Source organism: Hyla sarda, chromosome 2, assembly GCF_029499605.1.
Source record: "Hyla sarda isolate aHylSar1 chromosome 2, aHylSar1.hap1, whole genome shotgun sequence".
NCBI lineage: Eukaryota > Metazoa > Chordata > Amphibia > Anura > Hylidae > Hyla > Hyla sarda.
The window spans coordinates 294,823,127-294,843,079 of record NC_079190.1 but is presented as its reverse complement, the minus strand read 5'-3'; the positions used below and the strand labels follow the sequence as shown (position 1 = coordinate 294,843,079).

General features: G+C 44.7%; 1 long non-coding RNA gene across 1 annotated transcript; it reads right to left on the bottom strand.

Moving 5' to 3' along the window:
• Positions 1-7,683: 7,683 nt before the first annotated feature.
• LOC130357904 (uncharacterized) lies at positions 7,684-19,454 on the bottom strand. The gene is made up of 3 exons (XR_008889318.1): positions 18,953-19,454; positions 7,976-8,097; positions 7,684-7,871 (listed from the first exon to the last, which is right to left on the bottom strand). It is a non-coding gene; the product is annotated as an uncharacterized LOC130357904 (long non-coding RNA).
• Between the last annotated feature and the right edge of the window lie 499 nt (positions 19,455-19,953).

Genomic DNA, 19,953 nt, shown 5'->3' with positions numbered 1-19,953 from the left:
GCTGTTGCATAACTACAACCCCCCCCCCCCCAATGTAAATGTAGAGGGTACATTCATATGGGCGGGGTTTACAGCAAGTTTCCCACTTCAAGTTTGAGATGCAGCAAATTTTCCACTGCAGCGGGAAACACACTGTAAACCCCCGCCCGTGTGAATGTACCCTAAAAACACTACACTAACTCTAAATAAAGAGTAAAACACTACATATACACTACACCCTTACACTGTGCCCCACCCCCCCAATAAAAATTGAAGACGTCTTGTATGTCAGTTTTTCCAAAACGGAGCCTCCAGCTTTTGCAAAATAACTCCCAGTATTGCCGGACAGCCATTGACTGTCCAGGCATGCTGGGAGTTTTGCAACAGCCAGAGGCACCCTGTTTGGGGAAAACTGACGTACAGTATTTTTGGTGGAGGAGGCAAGTGTAACGCTTGCATCCGAGTCCACCCCTATGAAAATCCCTAATCTAGGCCTCAAATGCGCATGGCGCTCTCTCACTTCAGAGCCCTGTCTTATTTCAAGGCAACCGTTTGGGGCATCTCCGTACTCGAGAGAAATTACACTACAAATTTTTGGTGGCTTTTTCTCCTTTTACCCCTTGGAGTCTACACCAGCATGTTAGTGTAAAATTTTCTTATTTTTTACACTAACATGCTGATGTTGCCCCATACTTTTCATTTCATAAGATGTAAAAGGAAAAAAAAGACACCCAAAATTTGTAACACAATTTCTCCCAATTACGGAAATACCCCATATGTGGATGTAAAATGCTTTCCGGGCGCACAACAGGGCTCAGGAATGAGAGCATGTACATTTGAGGCCTAAACTGGTGATTTGCACAGGGGGACAATTTCTCCCAATTGCGGAAATACCCCATATGTGAACGTAAAATGCTTTGGGGTGTAAACGCTCCCTGCACCCCTTGTTACATTCCGTGAGGGGTGTAGTTTCCGAAATGGGTTCACTGTTCTATGAGGTATTTCCTTACTCGTGAGAAATGGGGTTTCAAATTTTGGGGGACATTTTCACTTATTACCCCTTGTGAAAATGAAAAATTTGGGGTAACATCAGCATTTCTGTGAAAAAAATTATAATTTCTTCGTCCAACTTTATTGAAAATTTGTCAAACACCTGTGGGGTGTTAAGGCTCACTGTACCACTTGTTATGTTCCTTGAGGGGTGTAGTTTCCCAAATAGTATGCCATGTGTTTTTGTTTTTTGCTATTCTGGCACCATAGGGGATTCCTAAATGTGACATGCCCCCCAAAAACCATTTCTACAAAATTCACTCTCCAAAATCCCATTGTCACTCCTTCCCTACTGAGCCCTCTAGTGCACCCACAGAGCACTTTACATCCACATATGAAGTATTTCCTTACTCGAGAGAAATTGGGTTACAAATTTTGGGGGGCTTTTTCTCCTTTTACCCCTTGTAAAAATAAAAATAAATATGGGTCTACAAGAACATGTTGAAAAAATGAAGAATTTGAATTTTTTGCCTCCACTTTGCTGCTATTCCTGTGAAACACCTAAAGATTGAACAAACATTCTGAATGTCATTTTGAATACGTTGAGGGGTGCAGATTTCATAATGGGGTCCATTATGGGGTATTTTTAACATAAAGACCCTCAAATTCATTTCAAAACTGAGATTTTGAAATTTACTTGAAAAATTAGAAAATTGCTGCTGAACTTTGAAGCCCTCTGATTTCTTCCAAAAGTAAAAACATGTCAACTTGATGTCAACATAAAGTTAACATATTGTATATGTGAATCAATATATAATTTATTTGGTATATCTATTTTCCTTACAAGTAAAGAGCTTCAAAGTTATAAAAATGCTAAATTTTCCAATTTTTCATGGAATTTTGTAATTTTTCACCAAGAAATTGTGCAAGTATCAACGAAAATTTACCACTAACCTAAAGTACAATATGTGACGAAAAAACAATATCGGATTCAAGTTCATAAGTACAAGCATCCCAGAGTTATTAATGCATAAAAAGACAGAGTTCAGATATGCAAAAAATGCTCTGGTCCTTACGGTCAAAGTGGGCTCGGTCCCCAAGGGGATAACTGGTCAGCAATTGCACTGTAGGGGCGTCGATCAGACTCCCTAAACCCGTGCTGCATGTCAGTTGGTCATTTAAATGTCACAGTCGCTATTGATGGGCATTTAACCCCTTTGCGACACATGACGGATTAGTCCCTCATGGTGCTGCTCAGGGTATATGGAGAGGGCTCCTGACTCTCGTCCGCTTCATACCTAGCAATCCCCAGCTGATTTCAGTAACGGCTGGGGGCTGCCACTAATAGCCGGCATGCAGCGAACACCGCAGGCGGCTATTAACCCTTTAGTTCACCCCTGTCAAAGCTGTCAGCAGCATCTAAAGGGGCATTTAAATGTCCCTGATGGTCTAGTGGGTTCAACAGAACTGCATTGATCTGTATGAGGAACCTAATGATTCCTTCTACAAGTCCCTTAAGGGGACTAATAAAGTGTAAAAAAAAAAAAAAAAAAAAATATTTAACCACTTATGGTTTTTTCATTTTTGCACTTTTGTTTTTTCCACATTACCTTCTAAAAATCATAATGCTTTCAATTTTCCACCTACAGACCCATATGAAGTCTTGTTTTTTGAGCCACCAATTTTACTTTGTATTGACATCAATCATTTCACCAAGATCTACAGCGAAACTAAAAAAAAAAAAAAAAAGAAAAAGCCATTTTGTCATTTTGAGGGCTTCCGATTCTACACAGTGCACTTTTCTATAAAATTAACACCTTACCATTATTCTGTATGTCCATACAATTAAACCTTAGATTAGATTTTTCTTTACTTCTTTTAAAAAATGATAACTTTTTGTACAAAAATTTGCATGTTTAAAAATGTTCTCTTCAGACCGCGATAACTTTTTCCGTATACAGGGATGTTTGAGGGCTAATTTTTTGCGCCATAATCTGTAGTTTTTATCGGTACCATTTTTGTTTTCATGGGACTTTTTGATTACTTTTTATAGATTTTTTAAAGGGTATAAAAAAAAGTGACCAAAAATATGCAATTCTGGACTCTGGCAATTCTTTTTTTCAACTGTAATTTTTATTAAAGATTTTCACATAAAAAATAGAAAGTTAGTAAAACACATTCAAAGCATAATCTGGGGCAATGCCCAGAGCGATCACATCAGGGCAAATGACAAGCTAAGATAGAGACCAGAGCATTCAGAAACAGTTGTAGTCCAATACAACTAGCCCCAACCCCAGATAACCCATAAAGACTGTAGTGAATGAACATAGGTTTATAGCCAAATACTCAAAGAGAGAACTAAGACTCTACAACACGAAGACAAAGAGAGAAGACAGAAACAAAGACAAAAAGGAGACAAGGACAACAGAACCTCGAACAAACAACAACAAACAAACAAACAGAAAAGGGGGGGGGGGAGGGGGAACAAGGAGGGAGGGGAAAGAGGGGGGGGGGGAGGAGGATGTCAGTACCGCCTCAGGGAGGTTGCCTGTCAGAGAAACAGTCCCATGGTTCCCAAACTGAAAGGAAGGCAGGGATAGTATTATTCAAAGAGGCAGTGAGGTATTCTAAAGAGCGTATATCACGTATTCGGGAGAGTAGGTCCGATTCAGAGGGAGGAAGAGTCCTCTTCCAGCATTTAGCAACAAGTGTCTTAGCTGCCAAGAACATATGCATAGCCAGTTTAAACAGTTTCTTGGGCAGAGCAGAGTGTGAAAGGTGCAAGAGGTAGACCTGAGGGTCAGGAGGGACCGAGACTCCAAGAACATCTGATACCAAACGACTCACTAACTCCCAGTACCCCGTGATAAGAGGGCAGGACCAGAAAACATGAAACAGAGAGCCCAAACCCACCCCACAACGCCAGCACTGGGGGGGGGATATCGGGATTCAGCCTATTCAACAACTCTGGAGTATGGTACCAACCCATAAGTAATTTGTATTGAGTCTCCTTATAAGCCGTACATATAGATGCCCTAGAGGCCCGCTCCCATATTATCTTCCATTGAGGGGGAGTGATAGTAGTATTAAGCGCCTCCTCCCAGCGAGACATATAGCGATGAGATACCAGGACTCCCTCCTGAGGTTGGATTAGCAAGGAATAAATATCGGAGAGAAGCCCCCTCGCCTGAGGTCCACCACGACACAGCTGTTCAAACCCCGTAGGGGAAGATACCACTAGCGCACCCAGCATGGAGGACATAAAATGTCGTAGCTGTGAATAATGAAAACGCTCAGACGAGGGGAGATCCCAACGAGACTGTAACTGAGAGAAGGGCAAGAGGGTACGCATCAAAGGGTCAACTACATCCGCCCAGCAAAAAAGGCCTCTAGACCCCCATTCCCTTACCATAAGAGAGGTCCGGCCAGGGGGAAAACTAGGATGATTAAGGAAAGATTGAAGAGGGGAAGAGGGAGACAGTAATTTAAATTTGACAGAACAGTAATTCCACACATATTTAGAAAATGCCATAGGACCCAGGAGAGGGGAGAGAGTAGGAGCAGAGGCAGGAAGAGTCCAGAGGAGAGCGTTAGGGTGGATAGGCGCTAACCACAGCTTCTCTATTTCCATCCAGCGGCTGTAGGCATGATAGGTGGACCACGCCGCGAGATGGCGCAAATGGGCAGCCCAGTAATACTTCACTACATCCGGGACCGCCAGACCCCCAAACGCCCGCCCAGCCAACATCACGGACATCGGTAGCCGATGCCTTTTACCGTCCCAAATGAACCGAAAAATAGCCACCTGTAGGGAGCGCAGGGCCGACAGCGGGACCCGAACTGGCAGGGTTTCAAAAAAGTAGAGGAGTTTCGGAAGGACAGTCATTTTCACCGCAGCAATGCGGCCAAAAAAATAAATATATTGCGAGCGCCATTTTTCCATAAGGGCACGGAGATCCCTGAATAGGGGGAGACAGTTGGTAGAGTATAGTGAGGAATAGTGAGAGGAGATCCAGACCCCAAGGTATTTAATAGCAGAGGGAGACCACCGAAAAGAAAAGTTAGAGCGTAAAAGAGTAGAAAGATGAGGGGGAAGGTTAAGAGGAAGAGCCTCTGACTTAGAAAGATTTACCTTGTAGCCAGAAACCACCCCATAGTCATGCAGGACCCTATAGAGAGAAGGAAGAGACAGTAGAGGTCGAGAAAGCGTAAGAAGGACATCATCAGCAAATAAACAAACCTTGAACTCCCTATCATGTAAGGAAATACCAGTTATGTCCGGATCGCCCCTGATCATGGCAGCCAAGGGCTCAATACAGAGTGCAAAGATCAGCGGGGATAACGGGCAACCCTGACGAGTCCCATTAAACAAAGAAAAAGTAGGAGATGGCGAGTGAGAAAGTTTAAGTGAAGCTGTAGGGGAGGAGTAGAGACCCCGCAGTGCAGTCAAAAACTTCCCCGAAATCCCAAATTTCTGTAAGGTAGCAAAAAGGAACGGCCACCCAAGCCTATCAAAAGCCTTCTCAGCATCAAGACTAAGAATTAATGCCTGTTCAGATCTCAGATTGACCAAATCAATCAGGTCCACTACCCTCCTAGTGTTGTCTCCACCCTGGCGACAAGGGATAAATCCAACCTGGTCCTTATGAACAAGGGCCGGGAGGAAGGAGCATAGTCTAACTGCCAAAACCTTGGAAAAAAGCTTAAGGTCAGAGTTAAGGAGGGCAATGGGCCGGTAACTCGAACAATCGTGAGGATCCTTACCAGGCTTGGGTATGAGGGTGATAAGGGAGTGCAAGAAAGACTGCGGGATCGTTTCTCCGTCTAGAAAGGAATTGAAAAGGGGGACAAGTTTAGGCACTAACAAAGATGAAAATATTTTATAGTACAGGTAAGGGAAGCCATCCGGCCCAGGGGAGCGACCAGAGGGGAGAGATTTAAGGACCTCAGAGATCTCCTCTCCAGTAATAGGAGCATTAAGAGCATCCCGGTCTGTCCCTGAAAGAGAGGGCAAACCACATTGAGAAAGATAGGCATCTAGGGCCGCCACTCTCTCCCCCGGGTCGGATGGCAACTGGGAAGGAAGTGAGTAAAGATTAGTGTAATAGTCAACAAACAGACGAGAGATATCAGCAGGGTGGTAATGAAGCACCCCAGCAGGGTCCTTCAAAGCTGAGGGGGATTGAGCAGCAGCCCGGTCACGCAACCGTCTCACCAGCATAGTGTGGGCCTTGTTACCCTTCTCATAGAAACGCTGCCTAGCATAAAGCAATTGCCTCTCAACTTTATGGAGAGCCAGGTCGCTTAAGCGTGCCCGAGCCGCCACCAAGCTCCTCAGGGTCGAAACAGAAGGAGAACACAACAAGAGAGCCTCCAGTCGAGCAATTTCCATACGAAGTTCCCGAGATCGATTCAGAGCGCTCCGCTTGAGACCGGCGCCCAGAGCAATGCAATGGCCCCGGATCACCGATTTGTGAGCTTCCCAAAGGATAGCCTGAGAGGATACAGAGCCATCATTAGTGATAAAGTAGTCGGAAATACACTGCTGAATCGATTCACGGGAAGGGGACTCTGGCAATTCTGTACGCCATTGACTGTGCATTTAATTAAGGTTATATTTTTATAGTTTGCACATTTACGCACGCGGCGGTACCACATATGTTTAGGTTTATTTTTGTTTACTTTTTTTATGGGAAAAAAAGGGGGGGTGATTCAAACTTTTAGGGAAGGGGTTAAATCACATTTACTATTTATTTTTATTTTTTTAACACAATTTTTTAGTCCCCATAGCATAGCATAGATCAGTGTTATCAGTGCTTGACTGCTCCAGCCTGCCTAGGGCAACTGGAAAATCGAGGCACCAATCAGACGGCAAGGAGGCAGATAAGGGCCCTCCCGCCATCCTCTTAGCTGTTCAGGATGCCGAGATTTCACCTCTGCTGTCCCGAACAGTCCCCTGAGTTAGCTCCTGTTTTAGACCCTGAAATCAACTTTAATTGAGGTGGCATTAGCAGCTAATCATGGTTGCTGATAGCAACCGGGACCCACCGGGTATGAAGCGCGCTCAGCTCCTGTAAATATACATCTATTGTCCTTAAGGGGTTAATAAAGGTTTTTGTTTTTTGTTTTGTTTTAAACATACAATAAACCCTTTCAATATTAATAGTTCACATCATCCCCCTTCTCCCATTTTCCATATAAAATGCATGCAAAAATAATAAAAATAAACATAAGATCACTGTGCAAAAAAATGAGCCCTCATAAATACCTGTGTATGAAAAAATAAAAAAGTTATAGGGGGTCAGAAGAAGACATTTAAGCATACTCATTTTTGTACAAAAAGTTATAATTTTTTTAAAGTAGTAAAATAAAACAAAACTTATATAAATTGTCTTATCACTTTAATTGTATGAACCCACAGTGCATGCACTATTTCTCCCGTTACTATCTTCCGACACAAAATAACGGCCGTTATTAATATCGGGCTATAACAGGTTAAAACGGCAATTAAAAAAATCCCATGGACTATAATGGGATTTTCTAACGGCCGTATAGGATTTTATAACTGCCGTTTTACAGCTGATTTTCAGATGGAACTTCGTACGGAGTAATTTTGTAATGTGAAAGGGGCTTAAGATGTACAGCATTATTAGTTTCCATAGTTTATTTTCTTTCTTTTAACATACACCACAAAAAAGTAGTAAACACAAAAGTAAGGGTATCAAGACCATGATATTCCCAGGAATCAGTAACAGACACACTTCACAGTACCACAAGTAGTTGGTAAGCTGAGCTCCATCACCTCGAGAAGACTCGTTGTCACACTTGTTGTCACCTTTCAGCTTTAGATCAAGGAGAACGTTACCATGGAAGAGCTTGAGGGAATAATGTCCATAACAGTCCTGCAACAAAGAAGGAATGGGCGTGGGGGTGTGAATTTAGGAAGTTTACCTTGCCCAAAGCCACTGACCTTTCAAGAACTCAGAGCTAGCAAAGATGTTCTCACATGCATCTGGTGGCCTCATCAAGAGGCATGCTTGATCAATCCAGAAAACTCCTGCACTGGCATAGAGGCTGGTGTTAGACGCTGGTTTCGATAAAGCCTGACACACATAGGGTCGTGGAATGCTGCAACTCAACAGTAGGCCATAAAAATTAAGAATAAAGACAAGTACAGTCCTCATGGAAATTCTAGAAAGTGGGTGTGTTTTAGTAATTAAACAAGCTAGTAATGTCAAAGAATGTTTTGGAGTTTGTTAGATAAGAAAGCTCAGCATACAAGCCATAGGCAAGTTTCCACTTTTTTTTGTTGTAAAAACGCCAATACAAATTCCCATTCTGCCGCATGGCGTTTTTGTTTGTGAAAAAACGCAACGGCCAGATGTTTGCTGCAAGTCAATAGTGAACAGCAAAATGCAATATTCATTTGGTGTTTTTCAGTTTGGCATTTTGTAAATCCTTTTGGCTTTTTTCAGCCATTGTTGGCTCCTTGGCAGTTTTTCAAAAACAACCTCTTGTTGAGACTTTGGAATCTTGGCGTTTTCCTCCCATAATAGTCTAGGGGAGTGAAAAAACGCAATGTGGGTTTTAACTTTGGCGTTTTTGCAGGCGGTTTTTATTCTTTTTTTGGACTTTGCGATCCAAAAAAGTGATGGAGATACCTTTTTTTAAATAAAATTTCGTAGGGTACCATTAAAAAAAAATAAAAAGGATACAGCAGTGATGGAAAAAAATAGTATTTAACGAAATTTTTCTATTTTATAACGAAATTTTTATAAATTTTTAAACAAGGATCAATTTGTGTGTGCGGGCAGGTAACTAAAAATGTAGCCGACAATAATAAAAATTTAGAAAGGGGCCATTTAAATGCAAAAATATATTTGTTATAATTATATTAATTTTATTTTTATTAATAATGTATTTTAATAATGTGTTGAATGAAGTGTGTGTGTGTGTGTTTTTAACTTTTTTTTCTTTATTTTTACATTTTTTAGGTATTACTACTACTCCCAGCATGTAGTAGTACATGTACTAATTGACAGATTGCCCCAGGTGTCACTTCTGATACCCATTGCGATCCTCCTGTATAATGTATAGATGCAGGGGGGGGGGGTTGCAGCCAATCACAACTCTCTCTGGGAAATATGAATAGGTTTACAGTAACCCCCCCCCCCCCCCCCCGACATGCGATGGCCCCGACATATGATCAAATTGACATACAATGGCCTCTCAGAGGCCATCGCATGTCGATGTCAGCATCGACATACGATGCTTTTATATGTCGGGGCCATCGCTTTAACTGCTATCCGACAGCACAAAATGCTTAAGCTGCTGTCTGATAGCAGTTTAAGCATCCCGGACAGGTTCGCTTACCTATCCCCGCTGCTCCGGGTCCACTTCGCGATCCTCCGGCATCTTCCGCATCTTCTCCAGGGTCCGTGCCTCGCTTCCGGCATCGTTACGCACGCCGTGCCGCCGCAGCAGCGTAATAACGTCACCAGAAAGCGAGGCCCGGACCCTGCAGAAGATGCGGAAGAAGCCGGAGGATCCCGAAATGGACCCGGAGCAGCGGGACAGCATCGGGAGCCCTTGGAACATTGCATGAATCCCTCAACATACGATGGATTCGACAAACGATGGGTCGTTTGGAACGAATTACCATCGTATGTTGAGGGACCACTGTGTATATACATGAGTGCAGGGGGACCATGGAAGAGCAGCTGTCCGCATCAATCCATTATACAGGAGGATCGCAATGGATGTCAGAAATTACACCTGCTGCCATCTGTCTATTAGTACAGGTACTATAACTCCCAGCATGGAGCAGAGTGTGCTCCATGTTGGGAGCAGTAGTACCTGCAGTAAGGGACAGATCGCAGCAAGTGTCACTCCTGACACCTGTTGCGATCCTCCTGATGTGAATTTTTGCACTCCGCTGTGCTCAGGGCTACAGAGCCGGAAGAAGAGCTGATGCTGAGCAGTAGATATACATCCTATATCTACTGCCCAGCAAGAACTTATAGTGAGCCTGCAATGTGTATAAAGTATACACATTGCTGGCTCACATAGCACACTGCTCAGCAAGGGGTTATGCGCTAGCCCAGCAAGGAAAGAGTTAACTTACACTGCTGGACAGTGTAGGTTAACCCTTTGGGTGGTATACAGAATATACAGCTATCTATAGATAGCTGTATATAGTGTATACAGAAGAGGAAATCCCCTTACCTACCTTGCTCCCTGTCGGGTCCATGTAGCTCCGCCCCCTAGTTATGACAGGAGCCAATTGGCAACAATTGGAGGCTCTCTGTTTGGGAAGACATTGCATTTTGCATGTCCTAACCAATTTTTTTTGTGTTTCTTTTTTTCTTCTCGTGTCAGATCCGTGTACGCAGAGGATTGCAGCGGATTCGGTTGATTACAGCGATGAACTTTTTCTTTTAATAGCTAAAGAGGGCTGTGGGGAAGTGTTTTTTAAAATAATATAATTTTCCAATGTGTCGTGTTTTTTTTTTTAAATTACATTTTCACGTTTAGTAGTGGAAGTAGTCTTGTAGACGGAATCCGTTACTAAGCCGGGGCTTAGCGTTAGCACTAAAAACAGCTAGCGCTAACCCCCACTTATTACCCCGGTACCCCCCCGTCACAGGGGTGCCGGGAAGAGCCGGTACCAATCAAAAATGGCACTCCTGTGCCTAGTCAGTAACCGGCTGGCGTTATTTAGGCTGGGAAGGGCCAGAAACAATGGTCCCCGCCAACTCTGGTAACGTCAGGCTGTTGCTGCTTGGTTGGTATCTGTCTGAGAATAAAAATACGGGGAACCCCATGCGTTGTTTTTTTTTCATAAATAAAGAAAAAAATGTATACCGCCCAAAGGGGTTATGGGAGCAGGGAGTCCTGTCAGTCAGGTGACAGGATTCCCAGCTCCTGTATAGTATACATTGGTACACTATGCACCACTGTATACTATACGGCTGGGGGAGGTGAGTAGTGATGCTATACATCACTCCTCACCTCCTTACACTCTGTGGACCGGGTGCTCAGCATCCGACCCACAGAGTGGTACCCTGAAGGCAGTGAAAAAACTGCCACAGGGGAAAAAAATTGGCTTTTTCAACACACCACGAAAAAATACCAGAAAAACGCACCCCAAAACACAGGAAAAAACTGTGGCAGTTTTTCTGGCATTTTTGCTGGCTTTTTTTTTATGTGTAAAAATAAATAAATAAAATAAAATAAAAAACAAGTGGAAACCTAGCCATTCAGTAACCCCACCACAGTGGGGGAATGTTAGAAGCAGCAGTAGTAGCAGCAGAGGTGGTGGGTGCTACTGTTTTGGGGCTGCTGTAGCTGTCAACTCTTCAAAGAAGAGGCCACGGCTGCTCCTAAGGCTATATGTGCTCTGGGGTAGATGGAGTGGGCACTCTCTTCCCCTACATGGTAGATTCCAAAAACACAGGAGAAATATCCATGTTTGAAGAATGAGAATATTTGACATGTCCATGAATGTTCAGCATATGAATGGTAATATTTAAGTTGAAATGCTTCCATATGGTAACAAACTTGTAGTTTGACATTTAATTGCTTAAGTCATACAACCTATTAAACATCCACCAATCAAAGCCATCAGTAGGTAAACTGGGCAAAAAGGCAGGATTGTAAAAAGATAAAAGCTAAACTTAAGCGGATCAACCGCCAGGGAGGGAGAATAAAAGATCACCTGGGCAAAGAAAGGAAACAGTGGGCTATCAGGTCAGATTCCAGACGGCCCCACAAGAGCTGCACCCTTATAAGCAAGGATCAGTACCAATTAGGCAATATGAGACACAATATTTTTGAAAATCTGCCATCGCTACACTCCTCATCCATTTGTTATGATGCATAATCCTAGAAATACCAGGATGGCTGTGGCCCCCAAAAAAATTAAAAACCTCATGTTGAAGTTCTAGTAAATCTCTAGTAACAACAAGGATGGTCAGGGTCCTAAACAGATACAACAGATGGGACAAAATAATTTAAATCACATTTACACGAACGATCCAAGAAATATGATGCTGGTCCCAGGCAGATAAATAGTTACCCACATATTGGACTCATATAAAGAAAGAAGACATGGGATTAAAGAAATACCTAGAATTTTTGGAAAGCCAGAAATTATACTAATTAAATCTTGTACAGAAGTAGTGACATTGCAATACATGACCTCTGATTTGGACATATTGGGGGGCATTTACTAATCTTTTACTATGTAGTCTGGTTTTTACCCTGTTTTTTTCTACTTCATTTTTGACTATGTGCGACAAATTTACTAAATTGCTGCACGGCATTAATAAATTTGGCACACATAGGCAAAAGTGGGAAATTTACTTCATGTAGTAGAAAAAATAGTCTGTTCCTTTTTCCTGCTGTCTGAATAGGTTTGGCTGCTGGTTTCCTTCTGGATCTTTTGTTTTTGAGTTTTTTTTAGCTTTTTCACCACATCTAAATAATTCAATAACTACAGTGGTCCCTCAAGTTACAATATTAATTGGTTCCAGGAAAACCATTGTAAGTTGAAACCATTGTATGTTGAGACCATAACTCTATGGAAACAGGGTAATTGGTTCTAAAGGCACCAAAATGTCATCCAAAAATAGGAAAAAGTGACAAAGAAAAATAAGTAGATAACTGATATAGATAAAGCAAATCCTTACATATAAAAGTAAGAAAGATCTGCTGGGAGCTGTAAATCACTGTCTATGTCAGTGTTTCCCAAGCAGGGAGCCTCCAGCTGTTGCAAAACTATAACTCCCAGCATGCCTGGACAGCCAAAGGCTGTCCGGGCATGCTGGGAGTTGTAGTTTTGCAAAAAATGGGGCCACCCTGCTTGGCAAACACTGGTCTATGTAGAGGACAGGAGCTTCTTCAGGGGTCCTGTACAGTACAGGCAATGTCCAAAACAAGTAATGGAGTTGCCCTCACCTGGTGTCCAAAAGAGCAGCTAACCCTGATACAGGTAAAGTGTACAGAACATGTAATACCAGTCAGTGCATACACTTCAGTAATACAGGGGTTTTACCAGTGAATGCCCATTTTGATTGGTTGGTTCTTCCAGCCATTGACACGTTTTACAGATCTGGACTGTCTGTAGCATTGTATGTTGAGTCTGGTTTCAACTTACGATGGTCCAGAAAAGACCATTGTATGTTGAAACTATTGTATGTTGAGGCCATTGTAAGTTGAGGGATCACTGTAAATTGTAGTCATGGCTCAGAAGTGGTAAACGGCGTTTAGTGTGTGTGTGTGTGTGTGTTTATTACATTTTTTTAACACAGTTTTTTTCTCCCTAAATGTACTTACACTTTTTTTTTTTTTTGGTTACTTCTTCTACAGATCTGTGTATCCTGTGGACTCCTTCGGATTCGGTGGACTACTTCGATGACCAGCGTTTTTCTTTGCTTGATGTTAATAAAATGGTTAACGAGGGCTTGTGGGGGAGTGTTTTTTGTAATAAATTTTTTTAAAACCTGTTGTGTTTTATTTTTATTTTACTTTACTAGACAGGCTTAGTAGTGGAAGCTGTCTTATAGACTGAGTCCATTACTAAGCCGGGCTTAGCGTTAGCCACAAAAACAGCTAGCGCTAACCCCCAATTATTACCCCGGTACCCAACACCACAGGGGTGCCGGGAAGAGCCGGTACCAACAGGCCCGGAGCGTCAAAAATGGCGCTCCTGGGCCTAGGCGGTAACAGGCTGGCGTTATTTAGGTTGGGGAGGGCCAGTAACAATGGTCCTCGCCCACCCTGGTAACGTCAGGCTCTTACTGTTTGGTTGGTATTTGGTTGAGAATAAAAATAGGGGGACCCTATGCGTTTTTTTAATATATTTAATTATTTATTTAAAAAAAAAAACGCATAGGGTCCCCCCTATTTTCATTCTCAGCCAAATACCAACCAAACAGTAACAGCCTGACGTTCCCAGGGTGGGCGAGGACCATTGTTACTGGCCCTCCCCAGCCTAAATAACGCCAGCCTGTTACCGCCTAGGCCCAGGAGCGCCATTTTTGACACTCCAGGCCTGTTGGTACCGGCTCTTCCCGGCACCCCTGTGGCGTTGGGTACCGGGGTAATAATAGGGGGTTAGCGCTAGCTGTTTTTGTGGCTAGCGCTAAGCCCAGGTTAGTAATGGACTCTGTCTATAAGACAGCTTCCACTACTAAGCCTGTCTAGTAAAGTAAGAAAAAAACACAACAGGTTTTAAAAAATTTTTATTACAAAAAACACTCCCCCACAAGCCCTCGTTAACCATTTTATTAAAATCAAACAAAGAAAAACGCTGGTCATCGAAGTAGTCCACCGAATCCGAAGGAGTCCACAGGATAAACGGATCTGAAATGAGAAGAAAACAAAAAAAATGGGTTAGTACATTTATTATCACCTGCTCACACATCTCCCGCCCCGCACGACTACAACTGCCAGCATGCCCTTACAGTAAGGACATGCTGGGAGTTGTAGTTGTGTGGTGCAGGAGATGTGTGAGCAGGTGATAATAAATGTGACAAGCTTGTCCCCTGCCCCCAGCTGCAGGACTACAACTCCCAGCATGCCCTTACAGTAAGGTGGGGCGGAGGCCGGGCACAGTGTTTCCCAACCTGGGACTTGTAGTTTTGCAACATCTGGAGGCACCCTGGTTGGGAAACACTGTTTTAGGCCAGTGTTTCCCAACCAGGGTGCCTCCAGATGTTGCAAAACTACAAGCCCCAGCATGCCTGGACAGTCAAAGGCTGTCTAGGCATGCTGGGAGTTGTAGTTTTGCAACATCTGGAGGCAACCTGGCTGGGAAACACTGGCCTAAAACAGTGTTTCCCAACCAGGGTGCCTCCAGATGTTGCAAAACTACAAGTCCCAGCATGCCTGGACAGTCAAAGGCTGTCTAGGCATGCTGGGAGTTGTAGTTTTGCAACATCTGGAGGCAACCTGGCTGGGAAACACTGGCCTAAAACAGTGTTTCCCAACCAGGGTGCCTCCAGATGTTGCAAAACTACAAGTCCCAGCATGCCTGGACAGTCAAAGGCTGTCTAGGCATGCTGGGAGTTGTAGTTTTGCAACATCTGGAGGCAACCTGGCTGGGAAACACTGGCCTAAAACAGTGTTTCCCAACCAGGGTGCCTCCAGATGTTGCAAAACTACAAGCCCCAGCATGCCTGGACAGTCAAAGGCTGTCTAGGCATGCTGGGAGTTGTAGTTTTGCAACATCTGGAGGCAACCTGGCTGGGAAACACTGGAATAAAACAGTGTTTCCCAACCAAGGTGCCTCCAGATGTTGCAAAACTACAAGTCCCAGCATGCCTGGACAGTCAAAGGCTGTCTAGGCATGCTGGGAGTTGTAGTTTTGCAACATCTGGAGGCAACCTGGCTGGGAAACACTGGCCTAAAACACTGTTTCCCAACCAGGGTGCCTCCAGATGTTGCAAAACTACAAGTCCCAGCATGCCTGGACAGTCAAAGGCTGTCTAGGCATGCTGGGAGTTGTAGTTTTGCAACATCTGGAGGCAACCTGGCTGGGAAACACTGGCCTAAAACAGTGTTTCCCAACCAGGGTGCCTCCAGATGTTGCAAAACTACAAGTCCCAGCATGCCTGGACAGTCAAAGGCTGTCTAGGCATGCTGGGAGTTGTAGTTTTGCAACATCTGGAGGCAACCTGGCTGGGAAACACTGGCCTAAAACAGTGTTTCCCAACCAGGGTGCCTCCAGATGTTGCAAAACTACAAGTCCCAGCATGCCTGGACAGTCAAAGGCTGTCTAGGCATGCTGGGAGTTGTAGTTTTGCAACATCTGGAGGCAACCTGGCTGGGAAACACTGGCCTAAAACAGTGTTTCCCAACCAGGGTGCCTCCAGATGTTGCAAAACTACAAGCCCCAGCATGCCTGGACAGTCAAAGGCTGTCCAGGCATGCTGGGAGTTGTAGTCTTGCAACAACTGGAGGCACCCTGGTTGGGAAGCCTGCGCAACTTACCGGCTTCCGTAGGATCCAGCGCTGCACGACACTGCCGCGCGACACTGCCGCGCGACGATCTCCGACAGCGATCGTCGCTGGAGCCTCGGAAGGGTAAGTGAACCTCTTCGCCGGTCCCCTTCAGCTGTTTAGTTTTGCAACAGCTGGAGGACTACAGTTTACAGACCACAAACCAGGGGTCTGCAAACTGTGGCCCTCCAGCTGTTGCAAAACTACAACTCCCAGCATGCCTGGACAGCCAATGGCTGTCCAGGCATGCTGGGAGTTGTAGTCTTGCAACATCTGGAGGCACCCTGGTTGGGAAACACTGTTTTAGGCCAGTGTTTCCCAACAAGGGTGCCTCCAGCTGTTGCAAAACTACAACTCCCAGCATGCCCGGACAGCCAATGGCTGTCCAGGCATGCTGGGAGTTGTAGTCTTGCAACATCTGGAGGCACCCTGGTTGGGAAACACTGTTTTAGGCCAGTGTTTCCCAACAAGGGTGCCTCCAGCTGTTGCAAAACTACAACTCCCAGCATGCCCGGACAGCCAATGGCTGTCCAGGCATGCTGGGAGTTGTAGTCTTGCAACATCTGGAGGCACCCTGGTTGGGAAACACTGTTTTAGGCCAGTGTTTCCCAACAAGGGTGCCTCCAGCTGTTGCAAAACTACAACTCCCAGCATGCCCGGACAGCCAATGGCTGTCCAGGCATGCTGGGAGTTGTAGTCTTGCAACATCTGGAGGCACCCTGGTTGGGAAACACTGTTTTAGGCCAGTGTTTCCCAGCAAGGGTGCCTCCAGCTGTTGCAAAACTACAACTCCCAGCATGCCCGGACAGCCAAAGGGTGTCCAGGCATGCTGGGAGTTGTAGTCTTGCAACATTTGGAGGCACCCTGGTTGGGAAGCTTGCGCAACTTACCGGCTTCCGTAGGATCCAGCGCTGCACGACACTGCCGCGCGACAGTGCCGCGCGACGATCTCCGTCAGCGATCGTCGCTGGAGCCTCGGAAGGGTAAGTGAACTTCTTCGCCGGTCCCCTTCAGCTGTTTAGTTTTGCAACAGCTGGAGGACTACAGTTTACAGACCACACACCAGTGGTCTGCAAACTGTGGCCCTCCAGCTGTTGCAAAACTACAACACCCAGCATGCCCTGACAGCCAAAGCCTATGGCTCTCAGGGCAGGAGCCCGGGCTGACATTACAGTGCAGCCGCCCGGGCTCCTCATACGGTCTCCCCGCTACCCCCCTTGTCTCCCGTCCGGGCTCCTCACACGGCCTCCCCGCTACCCCCCCCCCCCCTCCCCTTGTCTCCCGCCCGCGCCGCTCAGCTCCCGCTGCTACAAGACTACAACTCCCAGCGTGTCCTCACTGTAAGGCCATGCTGGGACTTGTAGTCTTGCAACAGCAGACAGATGGGAGTTGTGTGGCGCTGGCAGGTGAGAGGGGGGGGGGGGGGAATATAAATCACTGTAGTTCCCCGGCAGCGCAGTGAGAGTAGCGGGGAGAAAGTATGTCGGAGCCCGGGCGGCAGCAGCTTTTCCTGCTCCATGTTGGAGCTGGAGTAAATTTAGTCAATTTTTACGGCCGTTGCGACAGTTTATTGCGCAACTGCGACTGTCTCAGTTAATAAATTTCTGACCACTGCAAGTCAAAACTGAAAACTTGCGTAAATTAAGCGGGAAAAAAAAATTTGACTTTCTAGCTCTTGCTAGGGAAAGTCGCACAATTTATAGGGTAGGCGCAATTGCGACAATTTTGCGCCAAAAATAGTCAGAAAAAAATGACTAAACCCCTTAGTAAATGCCCCCCAATGACATTCAATCACAATACATCAGAGAACCTTGACAGGACTCAAAATAGATTACTACAAAACAAAAGCAAAGATTGTGCTCCGTGGTGCATTACCTATGGCAATGGGCAGGTGCAGAGGGAGATGTACGCTTACTTACCACAGCAGATTGTACCATCCACGTACAACAATTAAAACCGCATAGAACAACCACTGCATAGAACAACAAGTCCCTGCAACCGCTCCAAGCCTCTAGTAGATAATAAGGTGGATTTATCCAGCCCACACCCAGAGAAACTTTAGGACCAAAATAGATTAGCCAGAGAGATAAGAGTAAGAAGAAAATAATTTGCAAATAGAATAAGTTCATAGCCAGACTGATTTATAGTGACACCCAAGAGGTCTTTAATCCCATTATAAGGGTAGAACAAAGGCACCAAGAAAATGAATCCTAGTTATGTTCCAATGCAGCTAGCATCCTTTTCCTACCACGTTTAAGACTGGATGCAGTTGAAATCAAGTGTCCCTGTATATAGGCCTAATTGGTCAACCATGCAGGATCTAAGGCTGTATTAACATTTCACTCAAATAGCATAAGAGATCCTCTCGAATATGGGTTTTAACCCTAGGAATTGTCAATATGGCCTTTCAGGTACCATTTGAAAGGAGTGGTGGGCGTATCCGCAGCGTGAAAAACACTGCAGATGCGCTCTGTGCGACCCTACCATTAATGTGAAGATAATGAAGCTGCAAGGCTGAAATATAAGAATACCCATTTTCCTTTCCACGAATTAAGTGTTTCTATAATTTTTGAGCTGTTTAAACACACAGTAAACAAAACTTCAAAGAGGGGGCATAGGGGGAGATTTTTCAAAACTTGTGCAGAGAAAAATTTGACCAGTTGCCTATAGCAACCAAACAGATCGCTCTTTACATATGAAAGAATCAATCTGATTGGTTGCTATGGACAACTGCACCACTCTTCCTCTGCACAAGTTTTGATAAATCTTCCCCATAGTATATAACAATTTATAGAGATGGCATAATATAGAGATGGCATAACATGAAACAGAAGATGAAACATCAAGAAAGAAAAGTTGTGGTACTATACAAATCAAAGAATCATTAGACATGTTAATATTTAAAAAGATTTAAAAAAAAATAATAATGATAATTATATATATATATTTCTAATGCAGTAAGAAAAACGCTGCAACTTACCACCTTCAAGCTTGTCTTTATTGCAGTCTTATCTTCCAAGAAAGGAGTAGTGCATGCAGTCAATCGACATCAGGGCTGTGCTCAGGGGAGAAGGAGATGGTGTGTAACGGTGGGGAGATATCTAGACAACCAGCTAGTTTTGAATCAACTGATGCTTCTTCCGGTGCGGAAGAATAATAATACATTTAAAACATTTCATTCAGTATAGAGTATGAGTACCATGTGCAGAAATACACACACTTACATTCCATGCTTTTAATTTGGTTATTATTAGGGGTGCACCGAAATTTAGGCCGCCGAAAATGGGCCTTTGGCTTTTTTGGCCAAGGGAATTTTCAGCCGATAATTTCGGTGGGCGTGGCTTAACCCCTTCCCGACCCATGACATATATGTACGCCATGGTTCGGGTGAGCGGACATGTCTGCGTGGGATATGCGATATGCTGGCTGCTATCAGCAGCTGACCTCTGCCTGTAATGATGGACATCAGAGATTGCTCTGATGTCCGTGATTTAACTGGTTAACGACCATACCCGGCAGCCCCCTGCTAATTCTTGTAGCTAGGGCCAGACGCTAATAGCAGACATGCGGCATCTAAATGGACATGTAAATTCTCCCTGGTGGTCCAGTGGGGAGGATCGACCCCCTGGCAGCATGACTGCAGAGTGGGGGGCCGCGATCCACTGTGGAGGTAGCCGGAGGTCTTACCTCTGCATCCCTGGGGTCCTAGGCTACATTTTTTACTTTTATTTTTACACTTTAAGAGTCCCCATAGGGACTGCATAGGACTGATGAGTGTTATTGGTCATCTTCTGCTCTGGTCTGCTCGATCACAGACCAGAGCAGAAGACCCGTGGAAGGCAGCGGAGGTAGGTGAGGGGAGCTCCGTCTGCCATTCCGGATGATCAGAATGCCGCGGCAGCGCTGCAGGCGATCCGATCATCCATTTTAGTGACTGCAATGCTGCAGATGCCATGATCTGTATTGATCACGGCATCTGAG